Genomic DNA, 25,536 nt, shown 5'->3' on the forward strand with positions numbered 1-25,536 from the left:
CTGCCCTGGCTGAAAACTACAAGTAAGTGACTGGATTTCAGCCAGAGCAAACAGCTGATCCGTCACACTGTGGAAAAGTGGTTAAGAGACTTAATTTCCCCTTACTTTTAGAGTGGAAGGGACTAGCTGACTATCGACAGCATCTTCCAAATTTTAGTGTTTCTAACTGTAAAGCTCAATACGGCTTAACATTCCTGAGTATAAGAGGGTCTTCAGTGCTTGAATTCTGGAACTGAACAGAACTCTAACATCGTGCGGTCAACAAATGTAAAACATAGATCCTGCACTTGGTGTACAATACAGTATAGCTAGGATAGAAAAGCAAAAAGGCTCACTGAAATGCCCAGACACAACAAAATCTAGAGATTGCATTGGGCCAGCGTGCTGGTACAGCAGCCTCAGGACTGCTATTCGTAGATCAGGAGGTGACCAGCATCACCCTCTGCCTCTCAACGTGGACTATATGTCAGGACCGCATATTATGCAAAATGTGTGGCAAGGATCATCTAATATAAAATAGATAAAGATCTCTATTGGGAAAGTTTGGAGGTTCCTTCAAATCAATTTTCTCACCATCTTTAAAAGCTACTTCAGGGCACTGCTCATAGGGCTACGACAAGATGTACTCCTGGAAGTATGAAAATTACATTGATAAAAATTGGTTGACCGTTATCTTTACTGCTTACTGGCTGTTAGGCAATAAATGGCCATGAGTTGTATTTGGTTATAGTTATGCACAACATTTTCCTCCCTTATCAGAAATGGTTTCTGAACAACTGCTGATTTTCAACCAAGTCAGTGAATGAAGAAAAAAGCTCTTTGTTTTTCCAGGTAGGAGGCTCTTAAGTCTTTCTTTCTAGCATTAGACAATTAGTATCTTTCTTCACTAAATGAAAATACCACTTTAACTATTTATTGGATACAGTGAAATAAGCTTCATGCCAGATTCAGATGAGCTCCTCCACTGTTCTAGTATGACCAGAGGAACGAACAAAGGGCAACTTGTACCTACGATTCAAAAGAGTTGAAACTTCAAAAACTGAAAACAGTTCAAGTTTCCCTTTTGTCTCCCATCAATGAGGGAGACTAAGTGTTGAGAGACCAGCATTCACCAAATCCCTAATGAAGCTGGTTAAGTGACTAAGGCCTTTTGGCCATCTAGCTGAGGCAGGCCTTCCATCACATCAATCTTTGCCCTGTTGTCTGTTGTGACAAACACGTTCCCTTAAGTACGTTCTTGTGTAAGTAAGTGTCAGGCTAGAGATATATCCATTTTTAGTGTGTTTGTGTGGGGAGAGTGACTACCCAATTTGAAGATGTAATGATAACAGAAGTGCCATATGTATGGGATGAGCTAGATATTTCCAGATGCCTGACTAGGGGAATGTGCTGACTGCTTATGCTGTTAATAAAACATGCTGTGATTTCTTCCCTGACAAACCACAACCCTTAGTTTAACATTCCCAGTATGGGCATTATGTAAAGATGTTTAGAATGAAATCTTCATTAATCTTAACTACATCATAGCTACAGAAAATTTAATCATATATAATTTATATCCTTCTGGATAGAAGCCACCAGTTAGGAGAGTTTAATGTTCCTGTAAGAACTACCAAGCAATTTCGGACAAGCAACATAAATCATGATTCTGAACTTACTGACGAGTGATGGCAGTAAATACACTGCGTTACTGCCTTTATCATCTCTGACTGCCTTTTAATGCAAACACTCTGCATTTAGGCACCAAAACGGCCCTTTTCGCTCGTCACTTAGATAAACCCATGCCAGGCTGTGCCGGTGAAGCTGGGCCAACGCCGCTCCGGTGATGGGCGGAGGGCTAAGGACCCCAAACCTCCCTACTCGGGGAGGCGCCCGCAGGGACCCCCTGAGGGGCCGCTGCCCCGCAATGGCGGCGCGGGCAGCGAGCGGGGGCCGCGGGCAGGGAACGGCGCTGAGGGGCGGAGTTGCCTAGCAACCGGCACGGCGGCTGCGGCACCCGCGCTGCGGCCTGGCAGCGGCGGCGCCGCCTGAGAGGGGCCGGGGTGGCTCCCGCTAAAACCCCTCCTCCAGCCCTGGGGGGCGGCCGGGGACTGGCCTGGGCCCCCGCAGGCCTGAGGGGTCCCCCACGTTGCGTGAGGGTTGTTTGCCTGGCGCTGCGGGAAGGATACTGCCGGCCAGCCCCCCTGGTTGCTCCGCCATCAGCTGGCTCCCCTTGCACCGTCTGGGTGCCTTTTTTTTTTTTTTTTTTTTTTTTTTTGAGTAGGAAATGGAGACCGTAAATCCTAGATAATAGCATAGGGAGCTGGGTGCCAGGCCAGTTGTTATGTGATCTCCCGATTTAAAAGATGGTACCTGCATTTTGAGCTGTTGGTTTGTTTGAACAAGAAAAAAAATCACCTCCGCCAAACAACCCTGAGCATAGATTTTGTTACGTGAGAGCATCGGGAGGTACATGTCTCCTCGGGAACTAAGCAATGTAAACAAGGTGGATCCAAGTCTAAATGGAGCCTTCTCTAAACAGGCCCTCAACTGCAAGGGCAGTTTATTAGTAACGAGCACAGTTGCCCCTTGAGGAGCTTATTCCTAAAACCAATACACAGTAGCCACCAAAAGCATGAGGCCCCTTCCACATGGGGGGGACACAAACAACTTCATGGATAACACATGAGAACTTCCCCTTGGGAACTGTGCTGCCGCTGATGGGCTCTCTGCAGCTGCACGGCACCAGCTGCCGCGGGGATCCTGCAGGAGTTAATGCAGCTTGAAAGCAGCATTAACTCCCCGCGTATCCATCAGCCGCAGAGAGCAGGACGCCACAGACTGTTTCCACATCAGCACTCCTCATGCCCCTACCTGAATGCCCTAGTATGTACCTGCACTTGGAAACATATCAAGGTCTCTGAAGCAAGCAGGAACAGCAAAAAGCACAACTCCCTTCCCCTTCCCAGCTTCCCTTTGCCACTAGAGTGGAAGAGCTGGCTTTGTTTCAGGGAAGTGCCAGTTCAAATAAGCCAGAAGCAAACTGGTTTCAGTGATTCACGAAATTAAAACAAGGTCCCATATTTACATGTTAATATTCCTTTAGTCTCATGATGGTTTATGGGTTAGCAGTTGTTACTATATCCTTAGGGATATAGTGCAGATGGGCCCAAGCCAGCTAACTACTAGTCGCAGGTTGTCATGTTTTGTGATAATTGCAGACAGGGCTGGCAGTACGTGTATTAAAGAGACCTGACCGGTCCCATTTGCCTTTTTTTTGACCCCTCTCCTATTCATTGCTTCATTACACCAAACTTTAAACACTTGGACTAAAAATTTCAGTTTTTGCCACAGAACAATTTTTTGAGGGAAACTTCAACTTCAATCACGATACTATTTCCAAAAAAAAGTTTCTCTTAAATTTTATAGCTGTCAACTTTCAAAGCACAAATATGAAGTTTTGCAGAATAGGATTATGAATTTTGGACTTTTCTGTTAGAACACTATCTCTGTAATGCTTATCCAGACTTGAAAACATTTGAAAAATTGGTTTGCATATATTTGAAATAACACCTTAGAGGTTTAAAGCTGTGAATTCCAGAGATGCTATCTCTTCTGTTATGTTTCAGTCTCCAGCTGGGATTTTTCTGTAGCTGTGGACTGCAGCTATGGGCTGTGCTGGTTTTGGACTCTTGACCTACAAGTAGGAATGCTTTCATCTTTGTGTTCTCAATGATCCTATACCTTGGTTATTAAAAATACAAAGGGAAATACAGAAGAAAAAGGGGGGAGGTTGGGGAGAAAGGGATTTTTCTGGGATTGAAGACTGGAAGCAGAAAAAACCTCCAGGGAAATCATATCTGGAAGAACTGTCTGCTGGGATAAAAAGACTGTCTCAAAATTAGCTGTAGTAGTCCTGGAGGCTGGTTAGAGAGACACAAAAAGCTCAAAGACGTATAGATTGTTATGACCAAAAAAATCATGTTGATTGATCAGTCTGAGCTCACAGGAGAGCAGGCTGGGAATAACTGAAGGAAAAGGAAGAACGGGAGGTGAGAGCCACTATAATGGGCCAAGCTGAGGCAGGACAAAGCAAAAAAGCTTGTTGCACTGTATGGGTAAGTGAGGGAGTAAAGAGCTCAGATAACTGGCTTAAGATTAATTGGAAGAATGGACAACAAAAGAAGATCTGAAAGTGAATTTACAGAGAACAATAAAGATAAAAAGTTTAGAGGCCTGTAAAGTATATGTAAACATACATTGAGTAACTGCAAATTGTTCTTATGGGTATTGATATGCTGTCCCTAAAATTATATATAAAAACTCCAATAAAAGACTTATTGCGGGAAGAAGGACTAAAACGTTAGGATATGCTAGAATTGAGATTTGCCTTACTTTTGGTGTATTTGTCAGTAGATACTGTAAGACAACATTCAGTTAAATGGTTCATACATCTTATTTTATGCAGTACCCAATACAGACAAGCTCTTAAGAGCAGCGAGATTATTTCTGGAGGAGACTTCCTTGATTCATTGGTCCTGCACATGGACTGTGAAAAATGCATCGTGGGAAGGGAAAAGAGGATGACTACATGGGCAAAAAGCACAGTCCTTTGCCTAAGGTCTGCATGTTGCCCTGGAGAACTGCCTATTGCCCCTGCCTCTGTGACGATGAGTAGGACACCTCCCCCCCCTTCAGATGTCTCTGTCTACAGACATCCGCATCTAAGCCAATCTGAACTGCCTTCATATTCACTGGAGAAGAATGGGTCCTTTAAAAGGCAATTCTGGTGACCTGTTTTAGACATCTACCTTAAAATGAGGCAAGTAGTGCCCTGGAAGTACCTGTTTCTCCACTGACTGTAAAGAGAAAGAGATGAGATGAATTCTACTCAGTACTGCGATATAATGGCAGGCAATTCACTCAAAGCACTTTTCACTGGTGACTACAAATTGTATGTCTAATTTCCTCAATGTAAAGACAGCCTTTATTCAATGTCCCACAGCTTGACTTTGACACTTATTAATGTTCTTTTAATTAGATTTTTAAAATATGGAGTATTTAGATTGAACCTTGTACTTCCACACCTCTTAATTAAATATCAGCCACTTGTTCTGCACCTTTTAACATTATTCCCACTTTACATTTTCAGAAACAGAACCACTTATGATTTGGGAGACAGAATGACATACAAAAACACACACAATTTGCCTACCGATGCACTATAACAAAGGCAGGGTGAGAACTGAGTATTCCTGTTGTAGCACTTAGCATTTAAACTAATTACAATAATTGTAAGAGTTAGATTTATTACAGCTCTGCCAGCTGTCCAAACCTTCTCTACAGCTGAGTAAGTATGTATTTTAAATGAAGATGTCACCAGTGTGAGGCACGTAATGGTGGATGTACATTCAAAGTTTGGCAACCTAAAAGGAAAAAAGACACCAAACAGCATGAAATCAGATCCCATAATGAATAATATGGTTGGTGATTTGTGCAGAATACAACTGGGTGGTTATATGAGCATTTCCCAGACCGGTATACAGGAACCAGTAGAAAAACTTGGAGCTATAGCTTCATTCCCCGCTCCCTCCCATGCAAAGGAAGAGAGCAGGCATCACCACTACTCCCTGGTGAGCTGACCAGCATGTTTGTTTCTCTGTGTAATGAAAAGCTCAGTCAGATATACAACATTAGGAAGCATTAAACAACTCTCTATTAAATTTAGAGGATTTTTTTTTTTTATCTGAAAGGAAACTGACTGGTTAATTGGCCCACAATTAAATAGAAATGCCATTAAAAAAAACTGAAACAGCTTGCCAGGACTAGTTTCTGCTTGCCTTTTATATTGTCATGATAAGCTAACTGTCATATCAAGTCATTAATTGAGAATATTATGAACACTATAAAAACATTTTTATGGAGCAAGCTATCCTGGGGGACAAAATGCATATGGCAGACGTGCAGTGAAGTAAGATTAGAAAGGTGATATCACTGTTCCATCAAGAAACTCGAAGGGCCTGAGGGAGCTACACAGATTCGTAAATGTGGGATCAGAGATCATTATGGGTGTTTATGCTGACATTCTGCATAGGATGGCTTATAGCAGTCCCCTGATTTAACATCAGCCTCAGCTGGAACATAACTTTTTAGAATGCCAAATTCATGAGAATCCCTCAGTAAGTTATCTGATAGCAAAGTATTGCAATAAAATGCACACCGTATTTCAAATCTGGATTCCAAACTTCTGATTCATATCTGAAACAATACAAGGACACGTTTTAATATTGCTTCAGATTGCATGCTAAGCTACTTTTACATTTCATATTCACTGGAGAATTTGGCAGGTTTTAATGCATTATGTAAAAAACAAAAACAAACAAACCAAAAAACCCTACAAACTTAGATAACAATGTCTTGGGGTAGTGAAGTTAAATTTCTGTGTCACTTCTCCTTTCAAGTATAAGAATGTGCCAGGAATTGAAAGATGAACAGTTACAATGTGTATCTGCCCAAAACTAATCTATTTTTGCTCCTGAGATTTTTCATATGAGGGGAAAAACTCAAAAAAAAAAAGTAGGGATTCAACATCTGTAAAGTTCTAGTCACTGTCTATGAAAAAGCAGATTCAGTTTTAAGGTATCTAAAAAAGTTGGGGGGGGGGGGGGGGGGGACACCACGATGACTCCCCTTCATAATTTTTAAGAAGTTATATAACAGTCTCACTTCATGAGGAAAAGAAGGACTGCACAGGATAATCTACAAAACTCGTGGCTAAAATACAACTGCCCATTATAGCTGGGTAACCTGGAACTGAGGTTCACTTCATTGGAGTTAAGACAATTTAATCCAGTATCATTTCTTAACTGTATTTTGTTCTTATCCACTTTGTATTTGTTGGTACATTTGAATAAAGCCAGGGAGCAGATGTTGAAGATCTCCTCGGGAGAGTTTTTCCTTTTCTACTATACCAGCAAAACTGGTTCTGATTACAGGCAATACAACAGTTCCCCAAAGAGTTCTCACAGGTGCTCCTTCCTCACAGTATCACCTGCTGCCTGGAGGTGTACCACTGCCAAGAGATCTTCCCACTGGAGCCATGCACATGCACTGCCCACCTCCATACCGGAAAATGAATACCCATTTCAATGTTTGCTTTATAGTAGATTGTTGTTTTTCCTCATATGTACTGAATTTCCCTTCCTGAATTTTTTTTTACATTATTTCCCCCCACACACACACATTTGATTGCTTTTCCCATATGAATCTCTTTTCTCCTCTTGTCCTCAGATTCCCAGGGGATATTTCCTTTCCTTATCACAGTTTCAGAGCTGTTCACCCAACTTCACAATATTTATACCAGCTCACTCAATTTCTGCATCATATCCATCGTCTTCTCACTAAGGACAGATTATTCTGAGAATGTGTGAATCCTTTAACTAATTTGGAAGCAAGGTCAATACCGAGAAAAGCAATATAATTCCTTTCCCAGCAATGGAGAATGCTTCTGGGTTCCCAGCCTCTGCCACTCTACAGAGCCAAATACCATCATGAGTAATAGCACCTAAGTGTCCTATATAATATTAGAGATCATTATTTTCATACCCTTCTGCTTACTTTTTTTTTTTTTTTTCCCACTGAAGGTGGAGTGTGGAGTGGAGTAATATCCCCTCTGTATGAAGGCTAACCTGCCTTCAGCTTGGCTTACAAGGCCAAAGCTTTGCTTCAGATCAATGGTCATTCAATTTGTAAAAACTAAAGCTGGCAAAAGTACAAATACCTTTTTACAGTCACAAGTGTTGTAAAACCTTGTGGAGTTCTTCTAATGTTAACTCTAACAAACAATCCAGTGTTGTAAAAACAAAATCATTTAAAACAATAATCCTTGAAAAACGTTCTGTGACTGTTGCATATGTTTATCCTACAAAAACACAAAAGCAAACTGGTTGCAAGATAGAAAATGTTATTCTATGGAAAAGTGACTCTCGTAATTGTGGACCAGTAACGCAGTCTATTGCTTCCTAATCAAACTGATTTCCCTAATAACTTAAAGGTTTCCATCTTGCCATTGCTACTGACAGTAAAACTGGGTGCTTTCCATTTTGTCACTATTAGAAATTCCACAAGCCAAATCCTAGTAAGTTGGCAGCTCATCCTGCATCCCAGTATTTTCAGAGAACGTTTTCATTGCTTCATTAGAAGAATTTTTCGGTAGTAGTATTTTGGTACCAAGGAGGCTGTCTACCATCAGTACTTCTGTGGTACTGGCCATTCTACAAAATGGAAACCTGTCCCTGCACCACAAAGTCTAACCTGTGTGAATGCACTTGCCAATAGGATGTCTGTGCAGGCATCACCGATTTCTTGATCTGGAAACAATCATGCAGTGTTTGTCCCATGTCTGCTTTCCGGTTAACACAACTACAGATGGAAGATTTTTTCATTCTGCCTGTACCAGTACTTATCTTTTAGTTTCCATGGTTTCATTATTGACATTCAGTAAACAGAAAACATATGGAGCTCACATACTCTACAGATACACCTGTTATGCTCTTATAATACGACCTTGTGTGCCACAGTCCTGGTTAGAACAACCTCTCCAGAGAGATCCAGTGAGGAAAACTGATCTAACAAAGCTTTCCTTGTGGCCCAAGAAGTAGGATCTTCCACTGTTTTGCACTAGCTACAAATATTTATAACTAACTAGCATCAAATGATGCTCCTAAACAATTTTCATTTCATTAGAGACAGTCCAAATTATAAATATCCTGGGCAGAGTTCTCTTTTCATAATAGTTGTGGTTTTAGGGAAATTTGCCATAATTTTCCCTGTAAGCACAAAGTGCGTTTAGATATTTAGGTGCTTTTTCAGCCTTCTTTTTATTGGCACCTCTTTATGGAACTCATTTTCCAAGAGAAAATTCAGACCACGGTGTCTATGGAAAGCATTGTTCACACTTCTTTCTGACTTTGTTCTATCTATATGCAGTTCATAATGTATTAAACTCTGGCCATTGTTCTTCTCAAGATCAAAGATTGTCAAATTTGTCTGCATGTGTCTGGTGCCATTTTGTATACATATGTGGAATCTGGCTCCTAATATATCTGTGATCCTACCAAGACAAATGAGTGAATCTAGAACACAATGTATTGCTTTAGAGAACTTGACTCATTTCAAAATGAGTCATTTACATTTATCATCAAACAAAACCACATTGGGGTCAAAGTCTTCAAAGGATTTTGCAGTTACACCGAGGAGAGTGATGAGTGGTGAGGATGGGATAGAAAAAAAGTACATATTAGGAACATCCATTTAAACATGAAGTTTCTGCTCCTCTCTAAAAGCCTGCTGATAATAATTTAAATAAAGCAAAATCTTCACTGATGTCTAAGGAATGACAACAGTAGATATGGAAATATTGTAGCTTTAATTTAGTTAACTCAGCACAAGCAGAACGAAAGCTATGATATGATGATCTAGGAGGGCAAATAATTGAAACAATCAAGCACGTTCGTACAGTTCCATAAAGCACATACACTGCATTTGAAACCAAAGGATTAAACTGAGCACTGGTTCATGTATGTCTAAACCTACTGCAGTCATACTTTTTACTGCAGAGTAGAAGGATATCCAATTTTGTTTTATTTTATTTTGGCTGGAATGGGCCATTTGACGTCTTCTAAATATATTCAAGTGCTGTTCCTTACAACTCCATTTAAGACCAGGCAAGCAGCACCATATGGCATAAAAAGTAGTCATCTCCCATCATATGACAGGTCCATGGTAGACCTTGCTGTACATACAAAACCTATACATCCATCATCCTAAAATGTGTGTCTGCTAATGATAACGCTAATGTGTGTCTGCTTATTTGTGATCAGTTTGTGCAAGTAGCTGCACACTACAAGGAACAATCGTTATATTATTGAACACTATCCTGTTTCTTGGTGGGGAAAGTCTGCATTTTCACTAGATAACGGGAAGGAGCTGTGTGGATCTCCAAAGAGACGAAGGAGAATTTGCCAGCATTAGCAGGTCAAAAGAACAATTTACCTGGCCAAAATCAGATTCCGCCCATGTTTAAGGGAAGCTGAGCTAAGAATTAAGAAGCAACAGTAATGGCAATTACAAAAAACCTGAGAAAACTTCATATGCAGACAATTACTAGACTTCAGATAGAGAGGCTTTCAAAAATGTTATTGGTGATTTTTTTAAAACTTTATATATATATATATACACACATATACATACAGACACGCACTATGAACTGAGCTGACAGAGGCCTGTTTGCTTAGTAGTTTTTTCAATCATGAGAATGTCTTTCCTATGCCTTCAGTTTTGCCAGACCTTAATTGTTCAGATTGAATTTCTTCATGCTGTAGGCCTCAGCCTAATTTCTTTCTTTAATGACACTATAAGTGGTGAAAAATTTCTTTCAATGAAGTTAGGAAAGCTAAGTTTGACAATGCAGATATATGTGACTTCATGATCTTTCTTGTTTATTTCAACTTGAATGCTTAAAACAACAAGAAATGCACCATTTAATAGAAAAAGTAATTTTTTTAGCTTATTTTTTTGAAAGTTTGATAGTATGGTTTTACTGATCTACAAGTTTAAAAACCAAAAGGCAAGAACAATGAATCTATAGTGTTTTTCCATTTGTTTCTTTGTTTTAAATAGGAAGATTAAAAAGTATTTTCATGATTATTTGTAAGTATGTTTGGTAATACTGCAGCTTGAAATATTTTTTGAGGTTTGCTACAGTCTCTTTACTTTGAATTTTGTCAAGTAGGTTGTTCAGGGAGTATAAAAGTTTGCATTTTGTTGCTCCTGTTCAAATTTATTGAAATCTGGCCATTCAGAACTTCTCTAAAATAATTTCTAGACACGCTCTGAAAAAGCTTCTTAGCGGCTTGAAATAAATATTTATAGAGCTTCTGTGTGTTGACTGTGTTTCTGCCTAGCATTAGCAGCCCCTTCAGTGCAATTGGTAATCTCATAGCTGCTGAGACACCAAATGCTGAAATTAAGAGCAGAAGCAAAGCCCTTCTGCTGGGACCACACCAGTAAAGAGCAGGAAGAGAAAGCAGCTTAACTTAAATAGGAGAGAAGAAAAAGGAACAATAATAGGTTCAGGAGCAGAAATAAAAGAGATAAAGTTGCGAGCTGGGAAACAATAGGAATTTGAACTGAGTAATATGAATATAGTTATATAACGTTTTTTTAAATCATCCTCTTCCAGTATTTTGGTCCCAAACCTTTAATGCATATCTTCCCAAAAGTGCACTGATTACAGAATTATTAATTTCTTCCTTAGGTTTTGTTATGATTATTATCTTAATGGTATTTAGTGATTCTCAGCACCACTTGCCTCCCCTACATTTACACCTTTTTGAAACCGGGTACATTATTGTCTTCGCAAGACAAACAACAGAAGAGCAGGAGATTAAGGCGACCGTTGACAGAAATGTTTTTTAAGCCAGCATTTCTCAGGCTGGAAGGTGTCAGTGAGAGGAGAGGAGAGGAGGTACAAGAAACAGATTCGTTCGAGTGGCTTCAGGAAGCCTCTAGAAAGGAGGCCTGCAGGCTCCCTGATGCCTTCTCAGCAAGCTGGGGCTGAGGGCAGAGGGAGTGGGATGGGTGGGCTCTGGTGGACGGAAGGCTGCCCCCATGCCAGGGGAACACAGGACCAGGGTCTGCCGCTGCAAATACTGGGAAGGAGGCAGAGTCCTCTGGAGAAGTTGTGCAAGCGTGTGCCTGGCCTTAAAACAATGGAGGTAACACAATAAAAAAGCTTGCTAGTGATTTTCAGGCTTCAGCTGAGAGATGCATGCATAAGAAGGTGTTATGGTTGCAATCATCGGTGTCTAGCACGATTCAAGCTATACTGGATTCCATGTCCTCTCTGTCCCTTTAGGAGGGGAGCTGAGGGACTCCTCAAGGGTGGAGCAGAGCAGCAGGTAGCGACCTGTCAGATCCACTAATCAAGGCCTGTAATGAAAGAATTGAGCAAGCAGAACTGGCAGCGTTGCTGCTGCTGGGCTCTTGCTGTGGTTGCAGTGTGGGTCTGCTGGGCTGGGGAGATCTGCTGTTACAAGGTGCAGAGAACAGCATGATTACAGGAATTTGAATAAAAAAAAAAAGAAACAACTTTAAGCTGTCTTGTTATTTAAATTCCTTACAGAGGGTAGAGAAGGCCAACTTTTTCTCAGGGTCAACTTTCTCTTGTACTCCTCATTTGAAACACCTGACTTGAGCCATCACTACTGAAAGGTAACTGGATTGTGCTTTGCTATGATATGACCATGTCTGTGTTTGTGTTTGCCAAAGACTGATGTTCATAGTTACCGTACTCATAATCTGTAAGAATTCAGCTTTAATATTTTCCTCCAAGGCTTGTAACAGCTCACTGTATTTTTAATTTTATATGTAAATCTATAGCTTACCTTTGAAGCTATATGCTAGTTTGGCCTACTAACTGAATTTATGAACTCTGCAAAATTTCTGTCATAAAGAAAGTTGTTCAATCCCTGAACACAGGTATAATTAAAAAAATATATATATCAACAGAACAGATGCAGGTACTTATCCACTTGCCTAATATTAAGAATGTGAGTCATCCCATTGACATTCCTGTTTGTTGTTGAATTGGGGCCTATAGACATAAGAGAGCATTATTTATTTAATGTATTTGTTACTGGAGGAAATTGCAGATCATTTGGGTGTGATTATTCATCTTTTCTCCAGACCTTTTCAGGAATGGATGATTACTTACCATCTAACGAAGATATCTACAGCCAATACAATGGCTGAGCCATAGCCATCTATACATAATGTAAACATTGCTCACAAAAATGTAACTAAGCAGGCAACATGCATAGATTGGAAGAATTTGTGAACCTTTTAATATCCCACGTATATCTAAAGGATCATCTAAAGCCAAGGCAGCATCTAACATTAAGATCCCAACAGGCAAATTTCTGCTGCTTCACCAATCACTAAAATACATGTATCTTTACACAGATAAGTGAAAATTTCCTACTTACCTCCAAATAATAGAAAGCAAAATACAATTTATTTAATCACACATTCTTTTTTTCTCATGTGGTCTACCAAGCCCTTTTTTTGATCTGTGACTATGTAGATCAATGCATTTCTGTATTGGTTTTTTTTTTTCTGAATAAATAAGTTATTGCTGTAAATAAGTGAATTTAAGAAAAAAAGAAAAAAAACCACAAGGCTTGAAAGAAAAGTAAGGGGGTACTGCATAAGCTTCCCACCTCCTGAGTCACTCTGCTGTCTCTCCCAGTGTGTATTATGCATCTAAAAAATAATGGAAGAAAAATATTTCTCATGCAATATGGAATGAAGTTTTTGCAGTAACAATTCATAGAAACCTACATAGAAAGCATTTCACAAAACACATATATGTCTCATATGATATCTGCAGCAGTGCAAAACCATGTTTAGTTACAGACAAATCCTCCATTCTGTCTTCCATCCGGGAGAGGCTGTTTTAGGAGACGAGGGAGGGGAGAATCCTATAAATCGCCTATACCTCACAAAATCAAAATGTTGAATTTAGGAAGTAAAGAAAGCCTCTGCCTGAAGATGGTATAAAGAAACAACAGTAAATTTCTGCATTAAAACAGGGAGGGTAATTTTAAAACTGGGCAATCCCAGGGCTATATTAATATGCTTTAGAATACCACTCCAATTTGTATCCTGGATACAGCATGAATATAACCTCCAGTAGAAAATGAAAACACTTGTAGGTAATCACATCAAAACAACAACAACAAATTACTACAGTTAGGATGAAAAATAAAAATTCAGAAGTAAATGTAATTACAAATACACAATCTTAATAAAATGTAGGACCAGAGAACTCCAAAGAACATTTTTTTTTTTTTTGGTGTGCTAAGACCTAATTAAATACTATGAAAAAATACAGGCAGTTGAAAAGATGGCTATTTTTGCCTCTCCTCTTGCTGGATTAATATTTATCGAAAACTAGGTGTGGCACCACAAGAGAAGACTCTTGGTGCAAAATGACTGGAACTTATTGCCTAGGCATTTTAATCAAATATCATGTTTTCTTACCTGATAAAAAGAGAATTAAAAATCATGGCGTAAGAAATATCCATACACTTGTAGATGATAAGGTTCCTTATACTGCAGGTTCAGGTTTCTTTGCAAAGAAGCTTGTAAACTCTTAATTTCACTGAAATGAAAAAGGAAAGAAATGAAGAAAGGACCTCCCCATCAAAACAACAAAGGAGTCTCTGCAGTATTCTGTAGTCTTTTCTCTTGCTTCCTGTTCTGAGATTCACTCTATGAATCCTAGCATCGATCAGAAAATTGGTTGTGGGGAAAAAAAAGGGGAGGGGGAGACGAGGGGGAGGAAAAAATGAGGCAGCATGTTACGTGCTGGCTCCACCTACTGGCAAGGAAATGAGCTCAGCTGGATTTTTAACACCCTATCAAAACAAGTATATTTTAGTTTTAAAGCACATATTAGCCCTTGATTATACAGCTGTAAAATAAAGTAACTAGGTTAGAACTAATGAATGCTTGCATAATTTTTAGAAATAGTTTGAGATTTAGACTGGGCTTTTTTTTTTTTTTAATGTTACTGGAGTATGTATTTGGATACATCTGTATACAACTAGTTCCAGAGAACTCAAGATTCTGCCAAGTATCTTTATTTTACTTTGTATTAATGCATAATAAAAAGTCATTCTTCAATCAGAACCTCTGCAAAGTAATAGCAAATGAGACTTCCTGCTTTTTACTTCTCTTTGTTTATTGATTCTTCAAAATAGAAATTACATTTATATCTTTATTGAAAGCCAGAGAATAAAATTTGTTACGTAGTACAAAATGAATGGGTGCTTGTATTTGGCCAGGAATAATACATTATTGCTCAATAAAGAGTTTTTATGGCAATCTGTCTTATCAATTTTGGTGTAAGTCTCTCTTCTCTATTTCATAGCATCCTGAAATTCTGTAGTACTCTGGATACTATCAGTTACAAAAATCTAGTGTGTAAGTTGTCTGCCCCACCCCAGTTGTTTCTAGCCATGTTCCCCATGACAGCAATGTTGGATATGCTATTACTAAAGGATGCTTTATGATGGGATGCTATATAGATGAATGTATCTACTCTTGTAGCAATACAAATAAACAAACTGTCAAATTGTCTACAATATAAAATTATTGTATTATCCTATTTTCTCAATATTGCCTTCAAAATTTTCTATCATTTTCACCTGCTCTATCACATCAAATGGCTACCAGCATGCAGAGCTGGCTCAACGGTTCTCAGCTTTGGAGGAAAATTTTTTCTCATCAAAACATGAAATCTGGGGGGAGAAAAGACTGCAAGAAGAGTTACATAAGTTATATCACGGAGTCTAATTAAAAATTCCATGGTTTGCATTCTTATCACAAAAGTTGTTAAAATCGACAAAGGGATGTTGCTGGAGAGACCATCCCTTTCAGTAGCAACTTGTATAAGCATAGGCCATTCATCAAAAAACCCTTGGAGTCATCAAAAACCCTTGGAGTGTCAGTTCTTCAGGAAAGAGATCTATTCCTATGCTTGTTTAATCTCTACAACAGGATTACGGGCCATCACAGAATCCAAAGTACTAAAATAGATCATGTAAAGATAATAATATGTCAAAACATCTATTGTGTGAGAATGGACTGGGAGTTTGTCACAAAAAATACACTCTCTTTTGACCTTGTGTTAAAGCAATTTGCTTTAAAGAACTATTTCATATAAAAATAATATAGCTTAAAAAAAATCTAGGATTTCACTGAAAAGTACTGATAGTTTTTACTTTTATAGTTGCATTTAAATGAGTGGAGGCATGAGTGCTGTCCGTGGTGCTGAACTGCAGCTTTGCATTCAAGGAGGACAGCACATCGGAATGTCCAGAGCCCCAAAAGTAAGCAATGTTAAATACTTTTGAATATACTTTCACAACTTTCTATAAATATGGAAATGCACCATGAATAAATATAGGCCTACTGTAGGCCTAAATTGGTCAAGTTGATGTTCTAAAGCCTACTTTCAAGTATTAATTTAAAATATTCATCAAATGTCATAAACCAGACAAGAGTTTTTATGATTTCAAAAAAAAAAAGATAATTTGAGCTATTAAAATATAAATTATTATTTTTTTTAATTATATAAAGGAGAGATGTTTGGAGATTGTATGAATCTTTATTACTTATATAATTCTTAGCTGTAGAATAACCATTTAGTAAAAGGATTTCTGGGAAGAAACATGAGAAACATGCATTTCAGAACAATTATAAACACTACTTTCTCTCTAGGAGACTCATTGAAACTTTTATTCATTATTATTATTAATATGCAATTATTATCCTTCTACAGGCTATCCCTCTCTCACTTTTTTAAATCTGTAGATATATCACAATTGCATCTTAATGGTAAAGCTCATCGACAAAGCTGGTTTTGCTTTTCTGTATTGTCTGTGAAGAGCACAATAAAAATGAGATATAAAAATATCTCACATATACCACAATAAAATATGACTACATCAAAGACAATAAAAAAGTAATTTCTGAAATTCACAGAAATTTTTAAAGCTTACATTTGTGTGTAACAACTGCAGTTGTCAGTGGCATAAACTTGCCTAGTTACAAGTGTGTGAGAAAATAAACAGTTTTTCTATGAAAAATTCAGAAAAGCACTGTGAGAATCAACAAATTACAGTAACTCTCAGAACTGATTATAAATCTATGAACACTCTCCAACAACACATACAAGCATGGTTTACTAACGGTTTAATTTATTATATTAGTAGTAATTATATAGGAATTAAATATCTATTGAAAAAGTCTCGTTTTCTGACATTTTTATTTAAGTGTCTTAAAACTAGGATAGCTAGAAGAATCTTTCTGCTTATTCAACCGTGCTGATAGAGCTAATTTCTACCAGAAATCTCTCTTTGCCTCTCAGAGCACGGCTAACAGTCATCTGGATTAAAAAATAATAATAATAAAAAATCTATTAAATCATGCAAAAACATTTACCCAGAAGAGATGGAGCAAAAGGTCAAACTCCAGTTTCCACAGCACATAGGATATTAAGGCTACGGACCAATGCCAGTAGCTGTTCTGGCCAACAGACACTTATCTATGCCTGTTCTTTAGATGCCTCAAATAGCTATTTCATTTATTTAGAACACTTACTTTTCTTTTTTGTAATTTTTATTCATACATCTCTTAAACTCTGAAACTCTAGGCCTATTTCGTAAGCTGCTAGGGCAGAAGACAGGTCTGCAGAGTGAGCAGGTTCATGATTTCTTGATGTGTCATCTTCTCAAAAGACATAAATTAATCTCGATCAAAAGTTATTTGCCTTTGTTATTTAGTTCTGATTAAATCATAAAGTCTATCATTCCTGACTTTAAAGTTTGAGAATCACTGTTGCAAATGACTCATTCAAGTGAACCTGAAATTTAGGATGATTCTAAGTATGAAGCAGCTTTTTTTAAACCGTTCCAGAGTTACTTTAACAGAAATTACCCTGGTGATTACTAAATAACAGTGGTATTTAATTTTGTTACATTTCTTTCATATATAAAATAATTGCATCTGAGGTATATCAGTGCAGGGTGCCATTTTACCTCCACCTAAGAAGAAATTAAGACTAACTTTGAAATTTAAAAGATTTCTGAATATTTTCTTTGTAATGAAATCTATTTAGTCTTGACAATTATGTTTGAAAAATGGAATATTTTAAATTAGATTCGTAATATTTTCAAAATGTAAAGCCAGTCACTTCTAGTCTGCCTGGGGCAAACATTCAAGTCACGTTTAATGACCAGTTGTGAAGACAGATTTGAAAAAGAGTGTGTACAGCAGTATTCAAAAGTATGTATCAATTACATCTTTGCTTCAAGACATTAGTATGCCTATAGTCATAACCATCAGGGCATTAACTTGTGTTTACTTCACAATTCAGTGTACCAGTTTGATCTTTATCATTCTTGGCTGAACACAGATCAAGGTAAACTTATTTTTCTTTAACATATTAGAGTCAATTGTTGGCAATTTTTTATCATCTTTCTCAGTGTAGTATGTTTTCATGGTTTAATTATAAAGGTACTATTTTCAGTACAGATAACTACTAGGCTTACTGTAAGATGCAGAGAATCTTTCTAATGCAAAATCAACTTGGCAAGCATATGTTATTAAACAGAATAATTCTTCTAGGCATTCCAGCTTTAAAAGACTAGCAAATAAATAAATCATAACTTGAGGTTTACTTAACATAACCTCCCCTCTCTCCAAGTGATGATTACCTTTCATCTGACCAATTAAACCACATGACTCAGTAGCAATAAATGGAATGAAAACAGATGAATGCAATCTCTCTGTTTATAGGTGTCCTGGGAGAGCATTATTAGATTTTGTTACTAGCTCTGAGAGCACTACTGCACTTGTTGCTGAGGTATCATTTAATTCATTTGTCCATCTCTTAAAATCTGTCTATCTGATGTTGTATTTGTTCACTTTGAAATAATTTGCTTGCTTTTTGTCTTTTTTTTTTAAACTATTATTATTTTTGTTGTCATATGTATTTCATATATATGTATTTCATATGTATTTCATATATATGAAATTCATATGAACATGGTCTATCCTGTGAACATATAGTGCCTAAAATAATAATTTCCCAGGCCTGGCTAGTCTCTTTGGACAATACACAGAATATTAAAATACTTCTTCAGTCTTGTTCTCTATATCATGGCAGGCTAACAAAATTAATTTATCCTATAGGCTCATCTAAAGCCAGGAATTATTAACCCCATTCCATAGGTGAGGAAGTGAGATACAAACATACTTTATTTTCTGGAAGTTATACAAGAAGCTTGCAAGCATTAAATATTGAAACCTGATTATCCGAGTCAGCACCCTCTCCCTGTTCTCTTTCTTATTACTCACATAAATAGCAGGTGTTTTTCAGAATCTTTCTGAGCTGATGGCCTGTATATCTGTAAGTCCTACAGGTATATTATATATAAATCAAAAAAAGTTTTTATTTTATTTTTATTTATGAATTTATTACCTTCTGTGACTCTCCTGTGCTTTGCCAAGGTAGACATCAGATAATATAGTTGTGATTGTTGTGTACAGTATGTTCACCTAACAATAATTTTGTTATTATGATCATAGTTCATCTGAATGACAGGAAAAGATATAACAAGAGGTCAGTATTTTGGAAGCACTTAGGCACTTCTGGAAGGTGGTTGTGGTGGTTATTCTAGGTTAAGTTTATTCTTTGAGACTTTTTTTTTTTTTTTACAAAAACAAGAGAATTATTGGGACTGCATTGGTTGAGGCCATTCGGGTATGGCCTTGTATTATTTTTTTCTACAGGAACAGGAGGGCTCTAACTATTATATAGTAACATTAATGTTGATATAATTTTGTATTATTATTAAAAGCTATAACCATTAATAGTGCAGATTGTTGATCACATACCTTTACTATGACATTATTACGAATATCTTAAAGCAAATAATTTTTCAAGTAGTACCCTCTGTGGCCTGTTAAAATATTCGACTAGTTGAAGGCTTATGTTACTGTGAAGTCCTTTCATGGCATGGGAGTTAAGGAACTAGATGATCTTCAAAGTCCCTTCCAACACAAACCATTCTATGATTCCATATGTATAAGTGATACAGCCACTATGAAATGTTATTACTGGTGATACAGAGAGGATATAATGTTGAGGTATATCCTCAGCCTCTTCTTTACCCCAAGATCTGCAGGTCTGTTTTATAGTATTCAACTGGATCGCCACATTTTGTATTTTCTTTCCCAGTTTTGAAATTCCAAATATGCAATCTACATGATCTTGAATAAAAAGAAATAGTAGAAACTCCTTTGTAAGTCTATCACTATCATCCTTAAATATTAGACCAGCTTCTTCAACTGCAGTTAAGTGTATTACCTTCCCTAAATTTTACTTACCACCCTCAGCAGGAGTCAAATAAATACATAGATTCTCAAATAAAAGTTCAGATTATTGGCTTTAACGCTACTATCAGTTCCATGGCATGGAAATACGCATTAGTAAATCTGATACAAAATTCATTAAAATCAGTCTCTTTGATTCTCCACTCCAGAGGGGAAAAAAAGGAAGAAAAAAGAAACTGAAGGTAGAAAAATACATTTATGCAATTAGCCAGTGTTTAACTTAAATTCAGATTGATCACAGTTGGCCATATACTGCAATTTAGTTCACTTTCAAACACAGGTAAGTAGTCAGAGGAATAGATAAAGCATATACATTGTGTCTTTTACTACATTTTAATTTGACAAATTATGAGTAGTGTGATGTATAGTGTTCATAAAGGTGCCTGAGAATTACAAATGAAAACTATTGTCCAAAAATAATAGTATTAATAAGACAAAATATTTAATGTTAAAACAACGATGACTGCATTGCTGAGAAGTTACATGTGATCTATATACAGTGCTTGGCCTTATATGAGATCTCATGACGGGTCACAGGGGCTATATTGATTCATGTTTAATACTTCAAAGTTATTTTTCTCTTTGCAGCTAAGATATTTCAACATTTCTGTTTCAGCTGTTTAGTTAAAAGTGACTGAAGAGCTTTGAATTTATTCACTCATTACTGAGAGTATAACTGCACCTGGGGCAGGATTCCCAAACAAACGAATTATTTAAAATGTCATGGCTTTTCAAGTTATATTTTTAAATGTAATTTCTGAAATGAACTTTCAATGATGATTCATTAACACTGTACTAATAATTTAAACTGAAACAAGTGCCAGGCTGGCACTGTTATAAATTAGTTTTGTCAAAGTAGTCTATTTGTTGTTGTCTTTCAAATGACCATTTTTCATTTTCAGATCTGGCAGTCTAGTTTAGACTGTTCTGCTGTTGAGTGGAATCTAGTGAGGGAAAGGAAAGGAGAAGAAGAAAATTTGGTATGCATAGTATGCATACATTTGATATATGTAGTAAGCGTGGCATGTATGCATTTATATAGGTTTGCAGTGGAAGAGCATTTTTTAAAATGAAATTTTCATGTTTAAAAATTCAAGTGTTTTATTTTATTTCTTTTTTGTTTGTTTGTTTGTTCTTGTTCGTGGTGGTGCTCCAAATAGATAGTTTGATGTACTTATACTATAAATGTATATTTATGCATATGTCATAGTTATTTATTTCTGCCCTGTTGTTCCACTGTTCCACTAATCAAAAAAAGTGTTAAGGAATTCTTAAGAACATGAGTTAAATTCTGTTTCAGTAAGTCAAAGACTGATCAGTTTCAATGAATTTGAATCAGGCAATATGCAAGCAGTCCACTACATTGGATCAATAAGAATATGAGCCATATACAACTCATATTCACAAAAGAATACTTATCATGACTCTGTCTGGCCTCATCATTTCTACAAACAAATCTTTTCTTTTTTGGATTTTATTTTAGTGATGAGGATTGATCATTGAATTTTTTTTAAGGCAGTGACACAGCATGTCTCTAAGAGCAGATTTACACCTAAGAGAAGGTCATCTTGGTACAGAAGAATACATTATACATAGTCATAGAAGAATACATATACATAATCATCACAGGAGATTGCTATCAATATAAGGGCACTACCACAAAAAAAAAAACCAACAACAACAACAACAACAAAAAAAACAGGACTGTGGGTTCTTTGGTAATACAATGTTAGTCTAACCATCTTTTGGAAAACTAGCACAGCAATATTAGTTATTCTAAGGGTACGCTGTTATTAAACTTACCAGAGAAATCAAATATCTGAACCAGACCAGGATCAAAACTACTTTTAATACATCTTTTTCGGCTGCTGCCAGAATTAAGGAATATTTCCTACTTTAATAAGGTTTAAATAGTTTATTATGTATGTTAAAATTTCTTAATTTTTCCAGGAGAAAAAGATTCAATATGTATAATCCGCTCTTAACTATGATGTTACCAGATGATTGCATCTGGACTATGATGCAGATCATAGATGACTTTCTAAAGACATGTAAAGACCACTAATTTTTGTTTTTATTTTTCAATTGAAAATAGTAAATACAAGAAATGCAGCATATAAGGAAAGTAAAGTCCCATTGAAGGACTGGTTTGCCTTTGAAAACACAATACTGTCAGAAAGCAATATTCCTAACAAGTTTAAAATCAAGACACCAACTTCTGAACATTCATGGGTTTGCTAAAATAGCATAATTCTATGAGAGCAAAACCCGAATTTTAGAGATAATGGACTTTTAGTTGTTGTTAAAAAAAAAAATCCTTCATAATTTCTGAAAATTTAAAAACGTAAATATTAAAGGAAGAACTTTTTTTTTTTTTTTTTTAATAAAACTGTGGTATATGTTCAGACCCTCACAGAATATTTGAAACAGACAGGATTTGCCTGAGTGGTGTGATCAGGAGTGGTCCCTTGTGCCTCAGTTTTACAAAAACAGACCAGGAAAGTAGTGCAACTGCATTTGCAAACTAGAGGCACATTTCTTTCACTTATTATACAGAAAGTATTCTTTCTCTGTTTTGGGATTACTCTCTGAACATGTATTTCTGTTGGCTTTTGTAAGCCATTCAGGAATTAGGAATTTATATGTCAAGCACACACAAAGTTTAACGGTAATTGACAGGTCTATTCACAAATTGACACAAATGCTTAAAGACTGTGGCTTAAATATGCTAATTGACATAGGAATATATTGATAATATTACAGATAAAGGCCAACAGTTGCAGGCAGTTTTTACTGGAACTGCTGCTTCGTGCAGTTGGGCTTCTGTAGCAGCCATCATGCTGGCTGCCCTGGAGTCACCCTTTTCCAAACATGTATATGACTACTGGGACAGAGAACTGAGCCACCTCTATCCATAGCTGAAGAAAATACAGGGGCTACCAGACAGCAAAGTAATAATTGTCTCTTATGCTCTTTTTCCTTGTTTTGTGGAATAGCATTTGTTCGGTAAATCCCACATGACTGAACAAAGCTGGTAGCTTGATATTAAATTAGTTAGGAACAGTAGTGATTTCTAACCCAAGGCTGTTAGTCAATATATTGCACACACTTCCTGATGCTGCTTAGTGTTTCTGCATCTTGCTTTCCACAGACACAATATTCTTCAAATTGACATACAGGACAAAGGACAATGTTGCCTGAAGCACAATATTCACTCAACACTGTTGCCCATGGACCAGGAGATGTTGGAGCCACTGCCCTAATAGTTCTTTCCAGGATGGCCAGAGGAGTCCTAGAAAAGAAAATATAAATCTGCACACTCCCAGGAATCCCATGTAAGGGAAGGACTTTGAGATTTTACATATTTTACACACATAAAAAAAGTAAAATGATGCCAAAGATGAATGGTAGTATGTAGTGAATAGGGCAGTATCAAGATAATCATCAAGTTCAGCATACACCAGTTAGGGTAACAGTGTCTGTGATGTCTTACTTATACAGTCCTCTCTTTTCATGGATTTTTGTAAGAAACATCAGATTTACAGCTAAAGGCTCTGTTAAATGTGTACAAACAACTGGTTTTAAATTTAATTAATAAATTTTTAAGAAAAAGTCTTTAAAAGGGTTGTTCAATAATCAGTGTGGCTTTGTTGGTCTATTTTGCTTCTTGCCTCGAGGAACTTACTGCACAGGAGCTGTTTCAAGAATAGGTCAGGATAAACAGGGATAAAGATGCTTTATAAACTGATGCTTTGTACGTATTCGTTATCTTTACCAGTAGGTGGAGCTGCCATGTTAGGTGCTGCATTTTTTTTCATTTCTTCTCTCCCTCCATTCCCCCACCCTTCACCCCCCTCTTCCTAATAAGCTGTTTTCTGATATATGTTGGGTACCATAGAGTGAGACTGAGAACAGGAAGCGGGGGCAGAATCAGAGAGGATTCTGGAAAGGTCTCTGTGTTTTCTTTTCCACTGAGAATACAGAAATTATAATTAATTAGTAAAGCTTTGTGGACGGAAATCTGGACAATTTCAGGAGGAGATATATATTATCATATTATTTTTGGATGCTGGGCTTTGCATTGATTTGTCATTCTCTTTCAATCAGGTAAGCTGGCAAAACATTTAATCGTACCCATAATAAATGTTATCAATATGATCTCCACATTTCGGAATCAGATTGTACTCTCTGGTTTGCTGTTAAGGCAGAGCCAAAGATGGAATGGGGAATTCAAAGCCATTTTGTACTGACTGATTGTGATGATGGTGTGATTTTTTCATTTTAACCTAGTTAAATCTGATATCTGGCCTCTTACTCTTAATGTGATGTTCTGATGCAGTAGTCTTACTTGCAAAATCAGATCTTCTAATAATCAAGGTGCACTATATTAATTCCTAGCATTTTATAGAAATGACCTTGTTACCTAAGAAGAAGAAAAATGTGGTGATATCCAGGCTTAGGAATAGCAGATCTCGTAAGATTCTGAGCATCTCAGATTCTGATGATCCAGGAATAAAATCTATGTGGTTTGTTAATGCCATTTTCAATATTTATGTTATTTGAAGAAATTCCCTTATTGGCTAGTTTTTTTAAGAGATGTATAAAGGAAATATTTCTTTTCTGTGCCTTTTTTTTTTTTTTCATGGAATACAGGTTGTGTGTCTGTATGTACAGAGAATGGGCTCACAAACTGTTAATTAACCAGAGGTCCACATCAACGATACTGTTCACATTTTGTTTGTAACATCACTGTCTACCTTAATATATGCTTCTTGATAGGAAAATTTGGATAGATCAGCACAAGAATTATTATATTTCTTCATGTTAATCTCCATTTATCTATTGTCTTATTCATTGTTATCAGTAGTAATTATAGCAGCCAGTTATTAAACGTAAAAGAAAAATATCTATTAAAGCTTATTTTGATATATATATTTTTTTCAGTAGTGTTTCCACAGACACACATTCACATCAAAATTATCATATCATATACAAAAATATCATAGTATTAATTTGGAAATAATTTTCAATAGAAAAAAATAGAAATACAAAGATGCCAAAAAACATACAACATAATAATGAGCTCACTGTTTACAAAACATTGTCTCAGTCCACATAAAAGCAGGATTGGGTCTCTGGTGTTACTCAGAACAGCAAGTGAGGCCTATACCTGAAGCAGTGATATGAAAGAATGAAGTTTATGATTTGTATTTTTATGGTGCCAAATCAATGTGTCTGTGACTTCCTTGTGTAACTTCAACATAAATAAGTAATAATAATAATGATGTTTGTTTTAAAGACATACCATGTTTGTGTATTCATAACATTTTTCAAGAAAACAATTTCAAAAGACTTTTTAATTCTAACAAATGAACATTTAATTTTGTTCTCACACATCTCCATTTTGAGAGGAAAGATTGTGTTAAAGACTAGAATGTGAGCTGGTGCAGTAATCTGAAGCTTCACAGCACCTGTTAAACAGATATGTTATTTATTAGGCCTTGGTATTTATAGAAATTATGCTCATGTTGT

General features: G+C 36.7%; 1 protein-coding gene and 1 long non-coding RNA gene across 3 annotated transcripts in view; both read left to right on the forward strand.

The window, feature by feature from the left end:
* The first annotated feature begins 11,088 nt into the window (after window positions 1-11,088).
* On the forward strand, window positions 11,089-23,260 carry LOC308198595. Its single transcript, XR_013954040.1, has 3 exons — window positions 11,089-12,252; window positions 15,836-15,935; window positions 23,156-23,260. It is a non-coding gene; the product is annotated as an uncharacterized lncRNA (long non-coding RNA).
* Window positions 23,261-23,415: 155 nt separating this feature from the next.
* Window positions 23,416-25,536, forward strand: part of LOC308198553 (sodium channel protein type 2 subunit alpha-like) — a 72,940-nt gene continuing 70,819 nt past the window's right edge. For both annotated transcript variants that reach the window (XM_080601150.1, XM_080601149.1), the window contains exon 1: window positions 23,416-24,111. The gene's annotated coding sequence lies outside the window, so the exon portion shown is untranslated. The remainder of the gene's footprint in view (window positions 24,112-25,536) is intronic.

Source organism: Anser brachyrhynchus (genome assembly GCF_964034855.1).
Source record: "Anser brachyrhynchus genome assembly, chromosome: 7".
NCBI classification, from domain to species: Eukaryota; Metazoa; Chordata; class Aves; order Anseriformes; family Anatidae; genus Anser; species Anser brachyrhynchus.